The sequence below is a fragment of the Caretta caretta genome, chromosome 4 (genome assembly GCF_965140235.1).
Source record: "Caretta caretta isolate rCarCar2 chromosome 4, rCarCar1.hap1, whole genome shotgun sequence".
In the NCBI taxonomy this organism is placed as follows: domain Eukaryota; kingdom Metazoa; phylum Chordata; order Testudines; family Cheloniidae; genus Caretta; species Caretta caretta.
The window spans coordinates 134330714-134356618 of NC_134209.1; the positions used below are offsets into that span (position 1 = coordinate 134330714).

Sequence of the window (25905 nt, forward strand, 5' to 3'; positions counted from 1 at the left end):
TTACAGAATGTTTTAATGTACGTTGGGATAATTTTCTGGTATTTGTGGATTCTGGTGACTTCTGTGACTTTTTGGTTTGGTAATATTTCACTAACAGATCCAATTTGTTTGGTTGAAGTACTAATATAATTTTTTATTTTCCATTATTTTTCAAAAGGAAAATAAATGGGAAATGCCATTCAAAGAACCGTGTTAAGAGACTGTTAAGTCCTGTAAAAGTTAAGAACTTGTATTCAAAATAAAATGTTGAATTATATGATCATATCGCCACTCAAATGTGACTAAATAATGTATAACAACACCAGATACACATATCTAGTATCTTGCAGTACTGTGTACTAATGTGTATGTCAGACACAGACTCCATAGTAGCCATTTATGTGTAAAGTAAAACGTAGGACATCCTTGAACGTTATGATATACTCTCAGTATGTCAGTTGTGCTCCCTCAGTACACCTTACTATACAAAGATTTTGCTGTGTAATACAGTTAAATATTTAGCATCCTAAAATACATTCATACTTGTTTCTCTTTTTACAGAAAGTAAGTTGTCCAGTAGATATATACTGTTATTGTTCAGCTATACTGAAACAAAGACATGAGATACTTAATATGGTTTTAATCAGGCTGCAACTTTATTAGTAGATGTCTAGGACTACCTGGCAGATAAATGTATAGTGCAGGTAACTTCAGGATCATTCAATATCTACCTGAGGGCTTCTGGCAGCCACCCTTTTCTCCATACAGTTCCCTGAGCCAACCCATTGCTAGGACTTTACAGCCACCACCTTAAATGAGGGTTAAGGTAGGCTATAAGGAAAGAGGGTTGTCTCCCTGCTGTGCCAATCAAAGGAACCTCAAACTCCACTCCCCTTTGTTTCCCCCCTCATTCCTCTCTTTTAACAAACACCTTCTTTTTAAGTCCTTTATCATGCCATTTGTCTGGTCACTGAATTTACTCCCTATGGGAGCACCTGCACTGGACATCTGTCCCACACTTACATAATGAGATGTGACAGCAAAGCCTAACTCCCTTCTCTACTCACCATAACAAAGCCTCCCACAAGCCTGCTGTGGTGAAGGTGGAAAACCCCCCCACTCCACCTAGGCCAATCCGGTGCTGAGAGGAAAACTTCCTTCCCAGCCCCCCTAGAAAGGAGGAGCTAGCGCGATGGCCACTGCAGGTCCTGACCAAACCTGGTATTTTGCCACTTCAAGGGAAGGGAGGGTGGGTGCTCCTGTGCCTCATCTGGGGAAAAGGGGCTTCATTCGCTGGGCTTGGTCCTTTTCAACTCCCCAGCCCTTCTGGTCCCTGGGGATGAGTCAGCATTGCCACACTGACCCATTCCCCCTTTTGCAGCAGCTTCTGAGTCTCTCTCCCACCCCCCACCTGTAAAGCGCTGTTCCCCTTCCCCTGGTAAGCTGGACATTTCCGCCCACCCTCCGCTTAAGGTGCGGTGCAGTCAACTTTCTACTTAGAAGTTCTGAACTCAAAATCTTAAACTGATTTTCTTAAATTTCATCAATGTTTTAAATAAAATACATCTAATAGAGGAAGTAATATTGTTGCATTTATTGAAACATTTTGAGAGCAGGCCAACATAAAATGTACGAAACAGCTATGTTCAACATAATAGTAAAACAAGGGATGATTTTAAAAAATCCAGTTACTATAAATGTAAGTGATTCTCAGAGAAACAAAATGGGAGACATAACGATGATAGTTCAGAGGTATGTCTATCTCTGAATTAAATAAAAAATACCCTTTTAAATGGGTTCAGATAAAAGTATTCAAATGCATACTTGACAGAGAAGACAACTCTACATTTAAGGGTGTGTATATGTTATACTTTTTGAGAAATGGAGCAGTATGTGATTATGTAATTAGACTATATTATTATGCATACTATTTACACATGGGGCAAACAAATATTCTGTTTGTTTACCTAAACTTATCCTATTTCCTGACTTTTATAACCAGTTTAAGTTAATTTCTGTTAACCATTTTTTTTGCAAGGAATATATTATTCACCTGTGATTAAACACATGAGGCAAGCGAAAACCCAAAAAAAGTTACGTTTTAACAGTGGAAAAGAAATTGTTAATTTTGTTAAATTAGCATTTAAAGCATTGAAAAATCTGGAGTATGGATATTAGTTGAGACAAATACTAAAATGCTGACCTTTCTCTTACCATCATTAAGAGGGCATGTTTTATGAAAATGCAACACTGCAAGTTGCTGCCAGCAGTTTGACTGAAATCTAATTGTGTCATGCTTCCAACAAAAGCATTGCTGTACAGCCACATGACTGCGGCATCCATAAATAATCACATAATCTCTGTGCTGGAGGGCCTGCATTATACTCACAGCAGAGGTCTGTATTCAGAGTTTAACTGCTCTTTTATTCAACAGAAGACAGTAGAAACTAAATGCACCTTAGGTTAACCATGCATTTTATCAGCCAGACAAAGTAGGGAAAAGTGAATTGCAGTACTTCTGCATTTAATTGAAATTCAGTAGAAATTGTACACACATGTAATAATTCAAATGAAAACAAACAAACTAGATGTTGCTTTTTAGATAGGACCTCTTAAAATTAAGCATACGCCAATTATCAATCATGAAGAAATGTAACTGAAACATGGCACAGATCATTATTCCTGTTTTGTTCCTAATGTTTTCACCAGTCATTTTTTAAAGAATTCCTGAAACTAGCACTAATCTCCACACTCAACCAGTGGCCAACGGCAGCAAACAGGAAGATGTTCAGGAAGGTATAGGTAGGCCAGTCAGGAAAAGGACTGTAATCCAGGCCACATAAAGGACTATAGATGTTTGTTTGTGAGGGGTTTTTCTGTTTTCCTGCACTTGCAATGCATTAGCTACTAGCTGGAGAAAGGAGGAGGATTTTATAGTGTCATTTGGCAGGTAGTCTGCCATGTGCTACATATGTGTTCTTCTGTTTCTCCAAATAGAACATTATGGAATTCATATGTGGGTTGATTTACCTTCTTTTTTTCTTCAGGGCTTTTAAATTATGCACTTAATATATTGTTAGTAGGGCTGACCAAAATGTGGAATATGAGAAATTTTGGCATTTTGAAATGTATTGCAAACCAGAAATCTCCCTAAAAATTAGTTTAGGAAGCACTGAGACATGGAGTTCCTGGACTAGCATAGCACACATGAAACTGACAAAAATAAATGCCAATTTCAGATAGCAACTGCCAGTTTCCAGGGTCTGTGGCTCCTGGGCCCCTGGCTGGGGACCTCAGGGCTTTCAGACTCCCAGGCCAGCTGGCTATTTCAGCTGCCTAACTCCTAAGTGGCCAACACGGGGAGCCAGCTGGTCTGGGAATCTGGAACTCCTGAGGTTTCTGGCCAGGGATATAATCTACATTGCAGGGCTGCCCCCAAACCTTGGAGCCTGGAAGTCCATCCCAGGACCTCCAGGCTCCTAGGTTTGTGGCCAGAAACCCTGAGGACACCCAGAATTTTCAGGATCCCTTCTGTGGAGCTTGGAACCATGGTTCTCAGACCTTCCAGGCTCCCTTCCTGCAGAGCCAGGAGTCAGGGCTTCTGGGCTCCCCGCTGTGGAGCCAGAAGTCTGGAAGTCCCAAAAGCCTCATCTCAAGCCAGATGTTCCAGTGCTTCCTGGCTGCACAGCAGTAACCCAAGAAACCATCGGAGCCCGTGTGACAGGGCTGCCCTGGAGCCACGGACCCTGGAAGGCTCAGAGACAGGGTTCCTGTGCAGCCGTGCCTGTGATTTGATGAAAGGTCATTGAACCCAACCTGCTTTCATGAGAAATTTTGGATTCAATGAACTGGCATTTTCAAACTAGTTCTTATTTGTTTGTCCTCCACTTTCCTTCCTTGTCATAGATAGTCTTTGCTGATAAAGAGATTCAGAGTTCTTTCTGAATAGATGTGTGTGCTTTGAGTGGTACAGCATTTGCAGGATATGGATCTACTGTTTTCAATAGGTGGTGAAAGGATATATTTAGGTCTTGCATGTTGGAAAGCCAATAGAGAGTGGAGGCTGTGACCACAGCACATGGCTTTACGGGGACTGGGGAGCAGAACCAGGGAGCTGTTGGGTGGTAGGAGTCAGGCTGATTGCATGAGGGAAGCACGTCACAGCCCGACTCTTATACCGTAGAACGTCAACAAGGTACTGATTTAGATTAGTAGGTTATGTCTGGATGGTATTATGTAGATGATGATGATGATGTTGTTTGTTGTTAAGTATCAGTAATTGTTTTCAACATCTGTCATGCCATTGACAAATTAACAGAAGTGTCTGTAAACCATCTCATTGTCTGAATTGTTGAGCCACTGTTAATAGATTAATACGGATCTTTTATCCATCACACTGAACACTGTGTGGGGTATGTAGTAATTGGTCTTTAAACTGAAGGTACTGGGCCAAATTTTGCTCCGTTACTCCTGAGTCTCACCGAAAATCAGGATATACATCTTTGAATGGGTGACTCAAGTGAGAGCGTACTCTGTTCATCATTTCATGCTCCCATCATTTGAAATCCATTGAAAGCTTAGATTTTACAGAAATTGATGGTGTTTTCCTGTGACAGCTTCTTACTGAATGTGGGCATGTTGATTTTTAAATGCTGCTTTAAGCCTTCATTTTTTAGACTAGCTGGCTAATTTACCTAGCTGTCTTATAAATGTTTCTGCAGCACTTGCTGACTTCACTGTGAACTTTTAGTAAAAGTGAGTAATGGATATAACCCCATATAGAATATGTACCTGCTGTGAGATGTTCTTTTTACTCAATTCAAACACTATCATGCTAACCACGCATTAACTATAACAAGTGTTTATTAGAGGTAAAAATTTGGAAACAATAGATACAGGTGATGAGCACATCCCATTTGAGAGATCAAATGTAGTTATCTGGTCAAAACTCAGGACTGAGAGTAAAGATATTGAAATTATATTCCCATCATAACCACAGAATTCTTGTGTGACCTGAAGACAGTCACTTTATTCTGTTCCACTTCTGTAAAATTGGGTAAATGTTTCTCTATCTCACAGGGTGGGGGTGTTTTCACAGTCAGGCTTGAATGCTCATTCTGTGTGTCTCTCAAACATTCCCACACTTTCGCCAACACTGCCCTTTTTTGCAAAGAATAACCTTGATACACTGATCCCTAATGGTGCCATCCTTCAGATCCTTCCTAAAGATCTATCTATTCTGTGATGCCTACAGAGAACCTGTCAACCAATGAGAATTAGGTGGAACTGCACTTGGGGATAGCATTTGGAACCCTCAAATTGTGCAATGCTAACATACATACTATTGTTCTCACTCCTTTTGTTTGTTATACTCATATCAACTTAGATTGTAATCTTTTCAGTTCAGGGGGTCAGTGTTTGTACAATGCCTAGCATAAAGGAATCCTGATGATGATCACTGCCTTTTTGGGTCTTAATGCAATACAACTATTACCATTACTTATTTTTTTGTAAAATATTTGGAGAGCCTTAGACAGAAGAGGCTACAGAAATACAGAGTATTGTTTTAGGTTTGTGCAGTACCCAAATTTTCATATGAACAATTAGAAATACATTTGGGCAACATAATCTGAATAAAGCCAAAAAGCAGTTATAGATATCAGAAAACTTTAGATTGGGCACAGAGACAAGAATATAAATATTTAGATTAGTTTTTATTTGAATATTTCTCTGTATCCTATGAAGTAGCCTTTGCATGTCACTTATTTTTGTTTTTTCCTTAAAAGACAGTGACCTATTAAAATCCACAGGATGCTATGGCTGCTAATCCTTCAAAGTTATCCAAGGAATTAATATGTTGATTTTTTCCTCCCTCTTATTTTAAGTCTGGCTCCAAAATGACTGTTTAATGTTTAACCTCAGCATTATAATAATAAATAATAAATATAAAATATAAAATAAATATAAAATAAAATATAAAATATAAATATAAATAATAAAACTGCACTTTCTCAAGTGCTATCAGACTTAAAAGATTGCTAATTTTATGCACTCAGATGCTTGTTCCCCAGGCTATAGGAAGACTGAGATCATAGTAGAGGGAATTCAGTAAGTAGGAGGAGATGAGGAGTGTTGGGAGGCTAGCAACTAGTCTTGATCCAGAGCACTCCCTACTAATTTAGAGTAATACTATTTTGAAGCTTATGTAATAACTTTCACCCAAGAATCTCAGATTGTTTTACAAACATTTACTAACAAATTAATTTTTACAACACCGCTTTGTATTCCTGAATATTGGTTCTATTTTACATATGAGAAATGCAGAGCTTCTGGCCCTGACCCTACCATCGTTCACATGCTTAACATTTTGCACCTGGGTCACCGTGGACAACTTGTGTTAAAGTGAAGCATATGGTTGCAGAATCAGGGCCTAATGGCTCAGATCCTCAAAGATATTTCGGTGCCTAATTCCCATTGATTTCAGTGAGAGTTAGGAGCTTAAATACCTTTGAGTATCTGGGCCTAAAAACGAGTCCAAAACAAGACACATGGGAAGTCAGTGGCAGAGTTGGGAACAGTACCTAGAAAGTGAGTTACAGTTCTGGGTTCTAACCATCAGCTACATGCCGCTCAGTAGTTTTGCCAGGCTTGGAGCTAAAGCTATTGAGTTTACTTACCACTCACTAGAGACAAGAGGGAGGATAGAAATAAATGGGGTGGGGGAAGTAAGTTATATATTTGACCATATTTGTTATTGGCTCATTCTGTTGATTTTTTAAAAATTTGTTTAGTTTTTATTTTAAGTATCATTTCTGTCTTGTATGTCTCAATTTTTGACTGAAAGAATGGATTTTTTTAAAAAAAATTAAGAACTGAAATACTTATTCAACTGAATAGAATTGATTAAATTTTTACCTGTGAGAAAGCAAACATCACACAACATTTTACTGAGAAAACCATCCTGAGTCACAAATCTGAACTGCAACAGTTGAGAAGGATGCAACTTCTGTTTTTTGCTTGGGGGCCTTCTAGTTTCTCTTTCTTCTTTCTTTTCCCCTGTCTTATTTAATCAACATAGTTTTCAACATAATGCTCTTTCTTATCATGGTGCCTCAGTAAAATGTCACCAGACCAGTAATGCTCAAGGTTACAATGTGAATCATAGCAATAGCCTAAAAATATACCTGGAATTATTGTCTGTTCCCCTAATGCTTCCAAACAGAGTACCTTAGTCTGAATTTTAAAATAAATAACAAGATATAGATAATTTGATACAGAAACAGCTTGATACAGATATGTAATTAATTATCCACAGCCAAGCATTGTGGTGGAAACTGTAAATTAAAAATAAATGCAGTAGTAATTAGAAGGACTGCTTTGTATCTGGGAGTTCCATCTAAAGAGAGATCATATACAGTAAGGCTAAAAACAGTTTGATAAAGTAATTGAGACCGAATTTGGGGTAAAGGGGCAAAGAACAGGCACAGGATGTGAAATTTTCCTTAATTATGGGATTTCTGTTTTTTCTAATTCACAAAGATTTTTGGTGCCAAAGTCTCACCCACTGTACCATTTCTCTTTTCTCCAGTTTACACTCAGTCTTTAAGCATCACACATCTTCCTTATTCAGCAGTTCCACTTCTGCAAAGATTTTCTGAAGGTAACATTACTGGGGAAATCCAAGGAAGGGGAAGCATTATCATGTTGCTCACTTTCATCATGAATCTTCTTCCCCATGTGACATGAATGTTCCCTCAAGTTCAAATTAGTCAGAAAAGGATTTGGGGGTATAGTAGCTTGAATAAGGCCAAGCTCATGTACCAAGGAGCAGCTTGCCTTCAACCAGCACCTGATAGGAGAAATATGACATACAGGAATTCATGCAAAAGACTCTTCTCCTATTGGTGTCCAAAACTGGTAGACTTCTGTTGGTCAGCATTCAATGAGACTGGTAGCATGTTGCAAGGGTGCAGTTTACCTACCTGTCATTGGATTTGGCTGGTGCTACAGTCTCTTTCCCACCCCCCACCCCATTAGCTTCATGGTTTAGTCCTCTGGATGAACCAAAAACTTCCCTTTCTGGGGTAACCAAAAACAGTCCAAAAAAAGAGAGAAACTCTTTGGTCTGCAGATCCATCATCAGGATCTGGACAAAACTTCTTCTGTTTTCTCAGGGGCTTTTGTGGGTCTCTTTGCCCAGCTTCTTTTCAAGTTTCCTCCCAGATCTCTTTTGCAAGCTTGCTTGAGCCCTTACTACTTAGAAAGATCAATACTTCTGCCCTTCCCTTTTCTCCCTACTTCTGCCTTTGCAGAGAGACTCAAATCAAGTTCAGCCCTCTTCCTAGTCCCCCATAATGGGAAAAGCAGGCATCTTTAGACCCAGCAGGCTTTGTTAGCATCCTTCAGTTCCCATTGTTCCTGGTCTAGATGTGCCAGATTCTCTGTTTTTGACAAAGACCATGCCACAGAAGTGAACTGAACTCTGAAACCTCTTCAAAGCCCAGCTCAATCTGTGATGCACATTAGAAAGGAAAGAAGACTGATTATAATCTAGAAAATTGCAGCTGTGAGAGTCCATTCCCCATCCCTTATTTTCTTTATTAGGTGTCTGACCAAGCAGTCATGTTCTTTCTTCCTACACCTTGAACCAGGTACTGAATACCACCAAGAAATCATCAGTTACATCAACAACATAGAAAATTAGTGGTATTAAGTTCCTGGTACGAAAGGGGGGACTAGCTCCATCATGCCTGGTGTTTCTTCAAATAGGCCTTGACTAGACCCTATCTGACAGCACCTTTTATAGGATTACAGTTCAGCTCGTAGGGTGTGTCTACAGTGGAATAAAAGACCTGTGGCACAGCTGCGGCTGGCCTGGGTTAACTGATTCTGGCTCGCAGAGTTTGGGATGTGGGGCTAAAAATTGCTATGTAAACATTTGGGCTCAGGCTGGAGCCCCCGGTTCTGGGACCCTCCACCCTTGTGGGGCCCCAGAGCTTGGGCTCAAGCCTGAGCCTGAACTTCTACACAGAAATTTTACAGCCCTGTAACCTAATCCCCATGAACCTGAGTCAGCTGACCTGGGCTAGCCACAGGTGCTTAATTGCTGTGTAGACATACCCTTAGTGCTCTAGGGGCTGGAGGAAAGGCAGCCTTAGTAGACACTATTGTTTACTTTCAATTCATTTATTAAGGCAGCTATTTCATATAGAAGATTTGTCTCCACCATGTTTTCTTAATTTAATTCCAAGGTGATTTGAGCAAAGTTCCTTTGGAGCCCTGAATTTCAATTTCTATTGAAAAGATTTTTTTTTTTTAGGTTTTTCTGTTGCGTCCATTATGCTATGCAGGTCAGTTCAAGATTATCTGTTCTCTCTTGTTCCTTTCAGGCTTTAGAACACAAGCTGTGTTTCTGTGCTGTTCCCCAACTAATGATAGCTATACTTCGGGCCTGATTTTCAGAGGTAATGAGCAGGGATCCTAGAAATCCATTTGTTATGGAAAAATGCAGAATTTTCATTTTTACAGAGAATCTTTAATTTTTACGTTTTGTGAAAAAATAACATATATTAACTATGAACTAAATTTTACTGAAGGTAAATAAGCATCACATATTCAATGTGTGAAACCTTCCCCTCTTGTGGTTGAGTTTTGAATGTGCTTAAATTTACAAATTTATCTGATCTAACTGGGACTGGGGCCAGATCAGATAATCAAATATTTGGATAATCAGGAGAATTGGCAAAGAGCTTTCTATCCCTTATTTTAAGATGTGGGAAGGCAGGAGCTCCAGCTGTTAGCCCCAGGTGGTGGAGCTGACAGCCAAAGCCCCTGCTGCTGTCAGCCCCGAGCGGCTGGTGGTTCGGTTAATACGGAGAGTCAGATAATGGAGGCTCGGATAAAGAAGGTTCTACTGTATATCAATAAAACATTATGTTCAACTGATGCCTATATAGTGGCTAGGGAAACAGAAGTTCAGCATTTCATATTTGTTTCCCATGTAGGTGCTTACAGACTGTGATCAAGTCACCTCTTAATCTTCTCTTTGTGTAAGATAGCTAGATTTTGCTCCTTGAGTCTACTACTATAAGGAATGTTTTCCAATCCATTAACAATATAAATATTGGCTAGATTGTCGGGCTCAACGGGTAGTGATCAATGGCTCCATATCTAGTTGGCAGCCGGTATCAAGTGGAGTACCCCAAGGGTCGGTCCTGGGGCCGGTTTTGTTCAATATCTTCATAAATGATCTGGAGGATGGTGTGGATTGCACTCTCAGCAAATTTGCGGATGATACTAAACTGGAAGGAGTGGTAGATACGCTGGAGGGGAGGGATAGGATACAGAAGGACCTAGACAAATTGGAGGATTGGGCCAAAAGAAATCTGATGAGGTTCAATAAGGATAAGTGCAGGGTCCTGCACTTAGGACGGAAGAACCCAATGCACAGCTACAGACTAGGGACCGAATGGCTAGGCAGCAGTTCTGCGGAAAAGGACCTAGGGGTGACAGTGGACGAGAAGCTGGATATGAGTCAGCAGTGTGCCCTTGTTGCCAAGAAGGCCAATGGCATTTTGGGATGTATAAGTAGGGGCATAGCGAGCAGATCGAGGGACGTGATCGTTCCCCTCTATTCGACATTGGTGAGGCCTCATCTGGAGTACTGTGTCCAGTTTTGGGCCCCACACTACAAGAAGGATGTGGATAAATTGGAGAGAGTCCAGCGAAGGGCAACAAAAATGATTAGGGGACTGGAACACATGAGTTATGAGGAGAGGCTGAGGGAGCTGGGATTGTTTAGCCTGCAGAAGAGAAGAATGAGGGGGGATTTGATAGCTGCTTTCAACTACCTGAAAGGGGGTTCCAAAGAGGATGGCTCTAGACTGTTCTCAATGGTAGCAGATGACAGAACGAGGAGTAATGGTCTCAAGTTGCAGTGTGGGAGGTTTAGATTGGATATTAGGAAAAACTTTTTCACTAAGAGGGTGGTGAAACACTGGAATGCGTTACCTAGGGAGGTGGTAGAATCTCCTTCCTTAGAGGTTTTTAAGGTCAGGCTTGACAAAGCCCTGGCTGGGATGATTTAACTGGGAATTGGTCCTGCTTTGAGCAGGGGGTTGGACTAGATGACCTTCTGGGGTCCCTTCCAACCCTGATATTCTATGATTCTATGATTCTATCTTATCATATAGTGATTGTCTGCTCACATACTCTTCACAGTTGCAATTTATACCACATACACATTATGGGCACATGAACTTTAGTCATCAGTGGGGAAAGAATTCAGGATATTTTTTGGTTCAGAAATTCAGATTCCTCCTACATGAGCTAAACTATTTGGTTAAAGACTTACATCCACACATTATATATTTAGAGTGCTAATTAGAAGCTATCACTCTAGATTGCTGGCAGTCCTAATCTAATGAAGCAAAAATTCACTTGGAAACTCAAATTCTGAACCATCAACCTAGAACTTGCCTGATTTACAAGTTGACTAAAGGGGGATTATGATTTGATAGTATGACGTTGGTTTTTGTTACATTTCCAAATTGACATGCTGGGAAGGATCTTGAATGGTAAAGAAAGAAATAATGTGTTGTAGGTGCGTTACCCTGAAAACAGAATTAGGGTACCCCCATAATATAACTGGTTTATTTCCCCCTCCGGGGCTTACCAAGGGATTCCCTCAAAACAAGTGAATTTTTAAATATCCCCTAACAGTTTTTCCCTGTGTGGATAGAATTTAAATATCCCCATAAAGGTTTTCCCTTACAACAGCCCACCTGTTCACCAATCTGTTCTCTTAAGGTATGGGTCTCCAGGGTAGTCAAGGAAATACTTGAAGGACACAAAAAGAAAAGGAGTACTTGTGGCACCTTAGAGACTAACCAATTTATTTGAACATAAGCTTTCGTGAGCTACAGCTCACTTCATCGGATGCATACTGTGGAAAATACAGAAGATGTTCTTATACATACAAACCATGAAAAAATGGGTGTTTACCACTACAAAAGGTTTTCTCTCCCTCCATCCCACTCTCCTGCTGGTAATAGCTTATCTAAAGTGATCACTCTCCTTACAATGTGTATGATAATCAAGGTGGGCCATTTCCAGCACAAATCCAGGGTTTAACAAGAACGTCTGAGGAAGGGGGGGGGGGAGGGGGAGGAAAAAACAAGGGGAAATAGTTTACCTTGCATAATGACTTAGCCACTCCCAGTCTCTATTCAAGCCTAAGTTAATAGTATCCAATTTGCAAATGAATTCCAATTCAGCAGTTTCTCCCTGGAGTCTGGTTTTGAAGTTTTTCTGTTGTAATATTGCAACTTTCATGTCTGTAATCGTGTGACCAGAGAGATTGAAGTGTTCTCCGACTGGTTTGTGAAAGTTATAATTCTTGACATCTGATTTGTGTCCATTTATTCTTTTACGTAGAGACTGTCCAGTTTGACCAATGTACATGGCAGAGGGGCATTGCTGGCACATGATGGCATATATCACATTGGTAGATGTGCAGGTGAACGAGCCTCTGATAGTGTGGCTGATGTTATTAGGCCCTTTGGTGGTGTCCCTTGAATAGATATGTGGGCACAGTTGGCAACAGGCTTTGTTGCAAGGATAGGTTCCTGGGTTAGTGGTTCTGTTGTGTGGTATGTGGTTGCTGGTGAGTTGGTTGGGGGGGCTGTCTGTAGGCAAGGACTGGCCTGTCTCCCAAGATTTGTGAGAGTGTTTGGTCATCCTTCAGGATAGGTTGTAGATCCTTAATAATGCGTTGGAGGGGTTTTAGTTGGGGGCTGAAGGTGACCGCTAGTGGCGTTCTGTTATTTTCTTTGTTAGGCCTGTCCTGTAGTAGGTGACTTCTGGGTACTCTTCTGGCTCTATCAATCTGTTTCTTCACTTCCGCAGGTGGGTATTGCTTGATAGAGATCTTGTAGGTGTTTGTCTCTGTCTGAGGGGTTGGAGCAAATGTGGTTGTATTGCAGAGCTTGGCTGTAGACAATGGATCTTGTGGTGTGGTCAGGGTGAAAGCTGGAGGCATGTAGGTAGGAATAGTGGTCAGTAGGTTTCCGATATAGGGCGGTGTTTATGTGACCATTGTTTATTAGCACTGTAGTGTCCAAGAAGTGGATCTCTTGTGTGGACTGGACCAGGCTGAGGTTGATGGTGGGATGGAAATTGTTGAAATCATGGTGGAATTCCTCAAGGGCTTCTTTTCCATGGGTCCAGATGATGAAGATGTCATCAATATAGCGCAAGTAGAGTAGGGGTGTTAGGGGATGAGAGCTGAGGAAGCATTGTTCTAAGTCAGCCATAAAAATGTTGGCATACTGTGGGGCCATGTGGGTACCCATAGCAGTGCTGCTGATTTGAAGGTATACATTGTCCCCAAATGTAAAATAGTTACGGGTAAGGACAAAGTCACAAAGTTCAGCCACCAGGTTAGCCGTGACATTATCGGGGATAGTGTTCTTGAAGGCTTGTAGTCCATCTTTGTGTGGAATGTTGGTGTAGAGGGCTTCTACATCCACAGTGGCCAGGATGGTGTTTTCAGGAAGATCACCGATGGATTGTAGTTTCCTCAGGAAGTCAGTGGTGTCTCAAAGATAGCTGGGAGTGCTGGCAGCGTAGGGCCTGAGGAGGGAGTCTACAAAGCCAGACAATCCTGCTGTCAGGGTGCCAGTGCCCGAGATGATGGGGCGCCCAGGATTTCCAGGTTTATGGATTTGGGTAGCAGATAGAATATCCCAGGTCGAGGTTCCAGGGGTGTGTCTGTGCGGATTTGATCTTGTGCTTTCTCAGGGAGTTTCTTGACCAAATGCTGTAGTTTCTTTTGGTAACTCTCAGTGGGATCAGAGGGTAATGGCTTGTAGAAGGGGCCACAGCAATGGTTCCCTCAACCCACCCAGCAATATTGTTAACCTATCCAACTATACTCTTAGCCCAGCAGAAGCAGCTGTCCTATCTCGGGGCCTCTCCTTCTGCCCCTCCACCCCCACGAACATGATACAGTTCTGTGGTGACCTAGAATCCTATTTTCGACGTCTCCGACTCAGGGAATATTTCCAACACACCTCTGAACAACATACTAATCCACAGAGAGCTCCCTACCAACACTACAAAAAGAAGGATTCTAGGTGGACTCCTCCTGAAGGTTGAGACAGCAGACTGGACTTCTACATAGAGTGCTTCCGCCGACGTGCATGGGCTGAAATTGTGGAAAAGCAGCATCACTTGCCCCACAACCTCAGCCGTGCAGAACACAATGCCATCCACAGCCTCAGAAACAACTCTGACATCATAATCAAAAAGGCTGACAAAGGAGGTGCTGTTGTCATCATGAATAGGTCGGAATATGAACAAGAGGCTGCTCGGCAGCTCTCCAACACCACTTTCTACAAGCCATTACCCTCTGTTCCATCAGTTCTCTTCCTGATAACACCATCCTGGCCACTATGGATGTAGAAGCCCTCTACACCAACATTCCACACAAAGATGGACTTTAAACCAGTTGGAGAACACTTCAATCTCTCTGGTCATGCGATTACAGACATGAAAGTTGCTATACTACAACAGAAAAACTTCAAAACCAGACTCCAGCAAGAGACTGTTGAATTGGAATTAACTTAGGCTTGAATAGAGACTGGGAGTGGCTAAGTCATTATGCAAGGTAACCTATTTCCCCTTGTTTTTTCCTACCCCACCCCCCCATTGCTCAGACGTTCTTGGTAAACCCTGGATTTGTGCTGGAAATGGCCCACCTTGATTATCATACACATTGTAAGGAGAGTGATCACTTTAGATAAGCTATTACCAACAGGAGAGTGGGTTTGTGGGGTGGGGGTGGGGAGAAAACCTGGATTAGTGCTGGAAATGGCCCACCTTGATTATCATACACATTGTAAGGAGAGTGATCACTTTAGATAAGCTATTACCAGCAGGAGAGTGGGGTGGGGGGAGAGAAAACCTTTTGTAGTGGTAAACACCCATTTTTTCATGGTTTGTATATATAAGAACATCTTCTGTATTTTCCACAGTATGCATCTGATGAAGTGAGCTGTAGCTCACGAAAGCTTATGCTCAAATAAATTGGTTAGTCTCTAAGGTGCCACAAGTACTCCTTTTCTTTTTGTGAAGAACAACGCTGTTACTCTGAAACCTGTCATTATTGAAGGACACAGACATTCTGGTAAATGATTGGTTGACACAAGCAGTATTCTTTTCCAAAACAAGATGCCTTTTTGTTAGTAGAAACCATAATCCCTAATACAGTAGTAATCTAAAAACACAAATCCCTTCAGCAAGTTAAAGAGCATCCCAACTGCAATAACGTACAGCTGAGAGGATTCTAAGTGGTTGCATCCTGTCACAGATGGCCAGTCTGTTACAGATTGCTGACAGTCTTTAAATTGAAAAGGAGGACTTGTGGCACCTTAGAGACTAACAAATTTATTTGAGCATAAGCTGTCGTGAGCTACAGCTCACTTCATCGGATGTGAGCTGTAGCTCACAAAAGTTTATGCTCAAATAAATTGGCTAGTCTCTAAGGTGCCACAAGTCCTCCTTTTCTGTTTGCGAATACAGACTAACACGGCTGCTACTCTGAAACCAGTCCTTAAATTGTACTTTAAGTTTTTCATATACAAATTACAATTAGCGCACACTCATGCATCTTCATTAATACACACACACATACTAATACTACTCTATACTCTACAATAATGTAATTAAAACTGACAGGCTCACTCTGTCCTGTTGGGTTTACTGTGTTATCTGCTGTAGCTGCTGCTGCCACCATCCGCTCCAGTCAGCTATCAGTCTCAGCTCTGCTCGGCACCACTTCTCCATCCAAGGTCTGGTCCCTTCATCCTTCAGCAGCTCTCTACTAGCACTCTGTTTTCTGCCCACTGGCACACTGACCTTTATACTGTCCTTTCAGAACTTTCTAGATTAATTACCTCATCAGATCTTTATTGCACGTGCTGTACATGCTCAATACCAAACATTCTTGAACTCATGTCAACAATACCTCACATTTTTGAATGCATGCCAGCATCACCTCATCTCTTGAACATGTGCCAACATTCCATGCATGCTCACTGCTGTTGTTTACTTCTGACCTCTCCCCTACTTTTGAACTGTACATGCCGAGAAATCTGTTTACCAGGCGATGCAATCTTTAGCCTACTCTTGTTCATGTGACCTGCAGCTTCCAATAATGGTGTGAACCTACTTGTTCAGTCAGGAATGCAAAATGGAGACTGAAGAATTTCTCCGGTATCCGGTAGAGATGACACGAGAAATGTTTGTGTATATTGGTGGCTCGGTGTGATGTAGAGATTAAACTGCTGTAGAAATCAATCCCACACTCAAAGTACAGGTTTAAATCATAGACATGTATATACATATCACATTTTGAAATGTGCATGTGGTTTAACATTTCAATAGTAACTAGTGATTTTTGGTGCCTGCCTGAGCGTTTTTGGGTTCCCAATTTGAGATATATAAAAGGAAACTGATTTTCACAAGGGCCACCCTCCCACTACAGGATAGGGTTATGTACATTTTCAGAGCCTAGCACAATTGATTCTATTGTGACCAGTACCACTATATGATACTGTGATATAAATATGAAATAATAATATCAATTAAAGGTTTTATTATGATATAAATATGAAATAATAATATCAATTAAAGGTTTTATTATGGTCTTGTGGAGTTCATATACCATAGAAAAAGAGAAGAAAGAAGTTCCTTATTACATTTATTTTAGGTAATGTTCAATTTGGTCATGTTCACAATGTGTTAGGTGCTCTCCAAACAGAAATGAAGGCATATTCTTTGCCGTAAGGAGCTCAGAAGCTAAAGACAGGGTAAAAGGGAAAACAGTACACCATAAAATATAGTGGTTAAGGTGGTGATTGACCATTTATTGGTAATAAAAGGTTATGTTATCAGTGTCTGCTTTTTATATTCTCTTTATACCAGCTATTGCCAGTGACTATTCAAACTTGCCATTGGTCAGCTAGTTTCCTGTATGAGTCATGGCAGAAGTGGAGTCTTGCAAAATAATTGCCTTATGCATGCAAGGCAGGTACGACATTCAAAGAGTTAAATGAAAGTTACATTTCAACTTTATAACCCCAAAATCTCTTCCTGTTTATCAATTCAGAATCACTAGCCAATTCAAATATGTTGCTCTGATGCTTTATGTGAACTTTTCTGATGGAAACCAACTAAAAATTTCTTAGTGTGTGTGAATAAATCTGAAAATATGTAATAAAATCTGTCGTCAGAACTGACTGTTCATCCATATGTTATGGAATGATGAAGAACATTGGGGGACTTCTATTCCTTACAAATACAAGCATCTTTATTGTGCTTTGGAATTCTGGATAGGGAACATAATTAGCACTCATTCTGTGCAACAGATTACATTAAACTGATGGTATGCAAAATAGCACACATTTACTTCAGCCTTTCATGATGTCATGTTGTACTGTTAAAAGTAAAAACCTAGATGCTGTTTGTTTTTTAGTGTTTTACAAAACTCATTTAAAACCATTAGACTTGCCTGAAATAAAATGTAAAACACTGTCACTCTAGATAATAATGTGCTATTATCTCTTTAAACAAAGTTCTGGTTTTCAATGTACTCCAGTGGCACAGGTTGGCAGCAGCATTATAATTAGAATGACAAGGTTATATTAATGTCTTAGCTGCAATTGCCATTTGTAACCTGTTAGAACCCTGGGAATTCATTCTCTCCGTACCCTTGGATACGAAAGGTGGTAGGGTTTTCTACAAGCCGGTTGCCAGGCACATTATTTCTTTGGAAACATCTAGTAGCCTGTCTTTTCAATGGTATTGACCTCAATTGTCTTTATTTAAATTTAAACTTTTTTATGTTTAAAATACAGTTCTGAAGAACAGTATTTGGTGCTCATCTACATACTAGTTCTCAGTACTTTAGGGCACTGGGAGTTTTTTCAAAGGCACAAATGTTTAATAGATGGCCTGGCCAAGTCCCAGTGACTTTTACTGACTGCCTTTTGTGCCTTTGAAAGTCTTCCCCATCATAAATGTGATCTTGAGAAGTGCAATCCTGCTGTAATCCACAAATCCATCTCAGTACACTAGCTGTGGTCACAGACTATAATACAATTTTTTTTTTAAATATCTTCAGCGTTATCAGTGTTCCCGTTAAGTTTCAACTGATAAGTCCATCTAGCATCTACATTTCTTTTGACTGGCAGTTGAAAACAAAGGTTTATGTCTGTGTTTGCACAACTGATGTAGAACTTGGTAAATGCAAACAGAAATAATTTGACACTAATTCTAAGGGACAAAGTAAAGTCTGTTAATCATGGTCACCCAGTAATGGCACATTGACTTTCTATGTACTGGGCAAGAGTAAATGTTATATGCTTTGTGAAAAATGTGGGAGGCGGGTGTATTATTTTTATGAATATTATGTGTACCTATTTTGTTCGATTTGTTATGATGGGGTCTGTCATACGCTGACAAGGAGTTACTTGCAAATCCCAAGGAAAGGAGTACAGTGGTTTCAGGTTGTAGATGGTTGGCTAATACTTATGAGACAATGAGTGGACTCTTCTGTTTGATAGTGTACCTCCACCTCCAGTGCATTCATCAGGTGAGTTTGGCAAGGGGAAAAGAGTCCCATCTTGCAGACACAGAGAACAAAGTGGTTGAAGTTCAGGGAAGACCGGAGACTTGGAGGCAGTGTCTGCAGGGAAGAAGACTGAATCCAGTTCTCAGAATGAGGGGTACCTGAGATAAATTGGGGCTGCCTGCCTAAGCTTTGAGGAAAATACTAAACTTTAGGTATGATGAAATGCATGTAGACTTTTCTGTTGTTTTAACCCTTTTCTCTAAGCACTATTTTCCTGCGGATAAATGAATAATCCTTTCTTTTTTTTTTTTAAGTTCTGAGTCACAGCATTTACCCACTAGTCACAGCTCCCAAAAGACAGTCTCTTGCAGGTGTCAAACCCAGGTGGACCTGCTGAGAAAACATGGCTGGTAAACTGGTGGTGTAGCCCAAGGACCCAGTCTGTGAGTGGGAGAATCATGAGGGACCACAAGTAGTGGCACAGAGCCTGTGGCTTGAAAGGGTACACAAGAAGGGGGTGGAGTGGGGAAAAAGGTGCAGTCACCCCCATAACTGTGACCTCCTTTTATTAAAAAAAATCTGAACAAAGATGAAGGCATTGGATGTTGAGGCTTCTTAAAATTACAAACAGCATTGGGAGAGTAATACTAACTTCTGCACCTTCAGATTTCACCAACCTGGAACTAATGGGTAACATTCTTCTCTAAGACTGACAGGCAGCAATGATAAATAGAAGCACAGTTTTTTTTTTATGCCTGCCTTCTCTCTCCTGCTCAGTTCCCAATATTTACCCTAGAGGAGATGCATGTGGCAATGACCTGAGAAAATTTTGAGATTATTTTAAAAACATTTTAACAGACAGTAAAATGGAAGATATTTTCAGTGTATAGAAGGAATAAAAACATTACAGGAGGGGAAGATAATGTTCTTTCTGATTAGCAGTAATGTAACGTACCACTGTTCAGTCTGATGAACAGAGGGGCCGACTCACTTCTCCTTTTCCTATGTCTTATCTTCCCTAATTTTCCACAGGGTAATGGTTCCTGTCAGCTCTGCTAGGAGGCTTGGTTTGCAATCTGCCATCTGAAACTTTTGTGGTGATGGAGCATGATCCTAGATTCATAATTGCAACAGTTCTCACTTTAAGCCCATAGGATGTTTCCCTCTGGACTTCTTGGGCACTTAAAAATGGAATAACTATAGTGCTCAGTCCTCAGAGTGGTTTTGTATGAAATCTTAGAGAGTAGCAGTCTGATACTAGTGATCTTGTGACATTAGTGAACTGATTAACCTCCTTGTCTCTTTCTGCGCAGCTGAATATAACTTTATGAGGGGGTGGAACTATATATGTACTATTCAGCTGAGCATATGGAGACATGGAGGCTAGTTAGGAAAGATTCTTCATGCTGTTTTAACCTGTTTATGCTGAGATACAGATTTTCTTTGTCTCCCTTCTTTTTTCTCTTGCTGAGGACTCTGCTTACAGCTTATAAGCAAATTGAGGTAACCACACATCACTTTGTTGTTAGACCTGCTTGACCAGTTGTGCCTAATTAGTACTACATGAGTTTGAACATAGCCCCTTAACATTAGATGGGGGGTTTCATAGATTTACACACAATGTTGCTGCATACACTTCACCATGATATTATTGACCAGTCAGTTATTAGTTTGCAAAGGATACTCACAAAGCATATTCTGTACAAAGATTGTTACAGTAGCGTGCAGGTTGTGAATACAGGGGTGCATTCGATCACAAGGAGTTCCACCAAAGAGCCAGATCTAAGAGAATAAAAAATCTTCCAATCTTTTCTTCCAGTAGATGTGGCTTGTGGGAGATCTTTCACCTTTTTGGTCTGCTTGTTTCTTTCTCTATTGGTATGTTACTCCAGAGCCTCTTATCTAACCTTGATATATTAAGTGGGACAACTCAAAAGAATCTGGACAAATTCATGAAACTGGCCAACAAAAGAAAATCACTGCTCTGATGGATGAAGATGTCTTCTCTGTCAATACGATTCTTTCTGTAGGAACTAGCCTGGGTACATTACATGTTAAAATGGGTTTCCTTCCCAGAGAGTAATCATCAGTGGTTCACAGTGAAGCTGGAAGGGCATATCAAGTGGGGTCCCAGAGGGATCAGTTCTAGGTCCAGTTCTGTTCAACATCTTCATCAATGATTTAGATAATGGCATAGAGAGTACACTTACAAAGTTTGCGGATGATACCAAGCTGGGAGGGGTGGCAAGTGCTTTGGCTGTTAGGCTTAGCATTCAAAATGATCTGGAGGAACTGGAGAAATGGTCTGAAGTAAACAGGATGAAATTCAATGAGGACAAATGCAAAGTACTCCACATAGGAAGGAACAATCAGTTGCACACATACAAAATGGGAATTGACTGCTGAGGAAGGAGTACTGTGGCAAGGGATCTGGGAGTCATAGTGGATCACAAGCGAAAATGAGTTAACAGTGTAACACTGTTGCAAAAAAAGTGAACATCACTCTGGGATGTATTAACAGAAGTGTTTTGTAAGCAAGACACAAGAAGGAATTAATCTGCTCTACTCTGCACTGATTAGGCCTCAACTGGAGTATTGTGTCCAGTTCTGGGTGCAAGATGTGGACATATTGGAGAAGGTCCAGAGGAGAGCAACAAAAATGATCAAAGGTCTAGAAAACATGACCTCTGAGGAAAGACTGAAAAAACTGGGTTTGTTTAGTCTGGAGAAGAGAAGACTGTGAGGAGACATGATACAATTTTCAAATACATAAAAGGTTGTTACAAGGAGGAGGGAGAAAAATTGTTCTCATCAACCTCTGAGGATACGACAAGAAGCAGTGGGCTTAAATTGCAGCAGGAGAGGTTTAGGTTGGATATTAGGAAAAACTAACTAACTGTCAGGGTAGTTAAGCACTCGCATAAATTGCCTTGGGAGCTTGTGGAATCTCTGTCATTGTCTAATCTGCTCTTAAAAATCTCCAAACACCTGTCAGAGATGGTCTAGATCAGGGGTTGGCAATCTGCGGCATGTGAGGCGATTTTTACTGGCACGCTGCTGCCAACTGGGGTCCTGGCCGCTGGCCCCACTCAGCCCGCTGCCTGCCTAGGTGAGCAGAACCCCAGGCCACCAGTGGGCTGAGCACGGTGGCTGGGACCCCGGCTGGCAGGAGCTGGCAGAACTCCAGACCGGCAGTGGGTGAGCCGCTGCTGGTCTGGGGTTCTGTCTGCCACCCCGCTCAGCCCGCTGACAGGCTGGAGTTCTGGCCACCTGCCCATTGCCAGCCGGGCTGCCGGCCCCGCTCAGCCACTGCCGGCCACCCAGGCTGGCAGCGGACTGAGCGGGGCTGGCAGCCGGGACCCTGGCTGGCAGGAGTCAGCGGCTGGAATCCCAGACCAGCAGCAGGCTGAGCCGCTCAGCCCATCACCAGTCTGGAGTTCTGTCTGCTGGCCCCACTCAGCCTGCTGATGGTCTGGGGTTCCAGCCGCCATCCCCTTGCCAGCCAGGGTCTCGGCTGCCAGCCCCGCTCAGCCTGCTGCCGACCTGGGATACCAGCCGCTGTCCCCGCTCACCTCGCTGCTGGTCTGGGGTTCCAGCCTCCCGGGCCCCTGCCAGCCAGGTGAATGGAACCCCTGGCTGGAAGCAGGCTGAGCGGGGTCACTGGCTGGGACCCCAGCTGGCAGGAGCTGGCGGACGGAACCCCTCTCAGCCCGCCGCCGGTATGGGGTTCTGTCCGCTGGCCCCGCTCAGCCCGCTGACGGTCTGGGGTTCTGGCCGCCAGCCTCTTGCCAGCTAGGGTCTCGGCCACTGGCCCGGCTCAGCCCACTGCCGGCCTGGGATACCACCTGCTGGCCGCGCTCACCTCACTGCTGGTCTGGGGTTCCAGCCGCCTGGCCCCCTGCCAGCCAGGGTCCTGGCCGCCGGCCCTGCTCAGCCCACTGCCAGTCTGGGGTTCCATCGGGGGGCCCCCTGTAAATGTAAAATTTATTACTGGCACGCAAAATCTTAAACCTTAAATTAATGAAGACTTGGCATGCCACTTCTCAAAGGTTGCCGACTCCTGGTCTAGATAATACTTAGTCTTGCCTTGAGTGCAGGGGACAGGACTAGAAGACCTCTCATAGTCCATTCCAGTTCTATAGTTATATATATAGTCCTTCATACAGTACTTGAAAGTTAAAGCCTCACCTGACATTTTCAGGAGGATAGCGTTTCTCACTGCAGTGCTTCAGCCGGTCAGGCAATCATCTATATGTTTGTGTATTCCACTATCAGATGTGTGGAATGTACTATGCTGAAGAATAAAAACTTATATGTGCTTTCCCCAAAATTTCCTTTCTTCATGTATTATGGTCCACAGATCTACCAGACCTTGGATAATATAAAGGTTTTACTGTTTGATAGAACAGCTCTCATGCTCTGCAGTAAGCATATTCATAATTAGTCATTTTGCTTATAGTAGAATTTTGTTAAAAGAACTGTTCTCATCATAGCTGTTGAAGTTACCTCAGCTAGTTGAAGCTAATGATTGACAGATCTGATCCCCAAAAGCAGCAAATGGGCTGAAGATCTATTGTAGAATCTGACTTTTACTACTTGCTATGCTCCCTTGACACAGCGAGATGCCAGCTCTGGCTTGATTGCGTGCAAAACCTTGATTTTTACACTTCAAGTTGTCAAGCCTGGACATTACTACGACGTCTTGGGGCCGCTAATCCACAGAGTACCGGCCAAAAATCCAGCCAAACTCAATTGCCTCCAAACTGGTGGAGAACACAAAAGGACCTGTCATAAATATAAAGGGAAGGGTAAACCCCTTTGAAATCCCTCCTGGCCAGGGGAAAGCTCCTCTCACCTGTAAAGGGTTAAGAAGCTAAAGGTAACCTCGCTGGCACCTGACCAAAATGACCAATGAGGAGACAAGATACTTTCAAAAGCTGGGAGGAGGGAGAGAAACAAAGGGTCTGTGTCTGTCGGTATGCTGCTCTTGCCAGGGACAGAACAGGAATGGAGTCTTAGAACTTTTAGTAAGTAATCTAGCTAGGTATGTGTTAGATTATGATTTCTTTAAATGGCTGAGAAAAGAATTGTGCTGAATAGAATAACTATTTCTGTCTGTGTATCTTTTTAAGGTTATCTTAAGGTTTTGCCTAGAGGGGTTCTCTATGTTTTTGAATCTAATTACCCTGTAAGATATCCACCATCCTGATTTTACAGGGGGGATTTCTATTTACTTCTATTTTTTATTAAAAGTCTTCTTGTAAAAAACGGAATGCTTTTTCATTGTTCTCAGATCCAAGGGTTTGGGTCTGTAGTCACCTAGGCAAATTGGTGAGGCTTTTTACCAAACCTTGTCCAGGAAGTAGGGTGCAAGGTTTTGGGAAGTATTTTGGGGGGAAGGACGCGTCCAAACAGCTCTTCCCCAGTAACCAGTATTAGTTTGGTGGTGGTAGCGGCCAGTCCAAGGATAACGGGTGTAATATTTTGTACCTTAGGGAAGTTTTGACCTACGCTGGTAAAGATAAGCTTAGGAGGTTTTTCATGCAGGTCCCCACATCTGTACCCTAGAGTTCAGAGTGGGGGAGGAACCTTGACATGGTGGCACAGTGGTGGGATTAACCTGAAATCATTTTGAGATCCAGCTGAGATTTTTTTTTGAACTAGAAATACAGATTTTAAAAAGGAAATTTTTTTTTCCTTTGGAAAGGAAGTCCAGAAAGCAGTTGAAACTGAAAGTTGAAACTGTGGCCAAGCAGAGACAAAAGGGGATTATCTTGTGAATTGCAGGTTTTCTTTGCCTGGAGGCAGGGTACTTAACTCCTGCAGGGAAATTCACAGTCTTCCAACCCAGAGGTTTTTTTTTTCTTTTCTTCCTAAAAGTAAATAGGGGGTGTGTGTTCTACCCATTTGCTTTTTCTTTGGGCTGGGTAAGCAGGTTTCCAAGTAGTTGGAGGTTTTTTGCTTTAATTTGGGCCCAGAGCAGAGACAAGGGAATTGTCTTTTTCTGTAGGCTGACAGTCACTATCAGAGAATAGGTATTCTATTCCAGCACAGCAAAATTTTACAGCCACGTTTTGTTTGTTTATTTCTAAACCTCGGGTGTAAAGTTAGTTAAAAACAGAGAGGTTAGAATGACCAAATCCTCAGCTCGACTACAGCTGGAATTAGCCAAATTTCAGGCTGAGGAAAAACAAAGGGAACATGAAAGACAGATAGAACTCATGCGGCTGGAGAAGGAGGTACAGGAGGCTGCCCACAAGAGGGAAATGGAGGCAAGGAAGCATGTGGAGGAGGAGAAGGAAAAAGAGAGGAAGCATGTGGAGGAGGAGAAGGAAAAAGAGAGGAAGCATGTGGAGGAGGTGGAGAGGATAAAGGCCCAGCAGAATATACCAACAAACCCTAGCAATCCTTCTCCAGGTACCACTTCCCATCCCAGAAAGTTCCCCACCTACAAGGCAGGTGATGATACTGAGGCCTTCTTAGAAAACTTCGAAAGGGCCTGCCTTGGGTACAACATCTCTACTGACCAATACATGGTAGAGCTGAGGCCGCAGCTCAGTGGACCCTTAGCTGAGGTGGCAGCTGAAATGCCTAAAGAACACATGAACAAGTATGAACTGTTTAAATCCAAGGCGAGAGTCAGAATGGGGATAACACCCGAGCAGTCTCGTCGGAGGTTCAGAGCCCTAAGGTGGAAACCAGACGTGTCATTTACCCGACATGCCTACCACATTGTGAAACATTGGGATGCCTGGATATCAGGAGCAAGTGTTGAATCTCCAGTAAATTTGCCCTTCCTAATGCAAATGGAACAATTCTTAGAGGGTGTTCCTGAGGAAATAGAAAGATACATCCTAGACGGGAAGCCCAAAACTGTAATCGAGGCAGGAGAGATTGGAGCCAGATGGGTGGAGGTGGCAGAGAAGAAGAAAACTGGTTGCAGTTGGAGCGGAGACCAGAAGGGACCACCCCAGACCACACCCTATTACCGGGGGCCGCCCAAAGCCCCACCTACCTCCCAAAGAACCCTCCAGACCCCTTATCGTCCCACCACCCCGTTCTCCAGCAACCCTCCTCGCCCCAGTGACCCGTCAGCTGGACGATGTTTTAAATGTAACGAGCTGGGGCATGTAAAGGCCAACTGCCCCAAGAACCCCAACAGATTACAGTTCATTGCACCGGAATCACACCAGAGGTCCACAGGCCCAGATACCTCCCAGATACCCTTGGAGCGGAGGGAAACTGTGAGTGTGGGCGGGAAGAAGGTCACCGCGTGGAGGGACACCGGAGCA

At 42.3% G+C, this 25905-nt stretch overlaps 1 protein-coding gene and 1 long non-coding RNA gene across 11 annotated transcripts in view; one reads left to right on the forward strand and one right to left on the reverse strand.

The window, feature by feature from the left end:
- The window catches only part of LOC125636238 (uncharacterized), a 29606-nt gene extending 13733 nt beyond the window's left edge, over positions 1–15873 (reverse strand). Inside the window, exon 1 of the long non-coding RNA XR_007356521.2 lies at positions 15716–15873. This is a non-coding gene — a long non-coding RNA (uncharacterized LOC125636238). The remainder of the gene's footprint in view (positions 1–15715) is intronic.
- Positions 1–25905, forward strand: part of ZFYVE28 (zinc finger FYVE-type containing 28) — a 324770-nt gene that overhangs the window by 122166 nt on the left and 176699 nt on the right. The window lies entirely within an intron of this gene.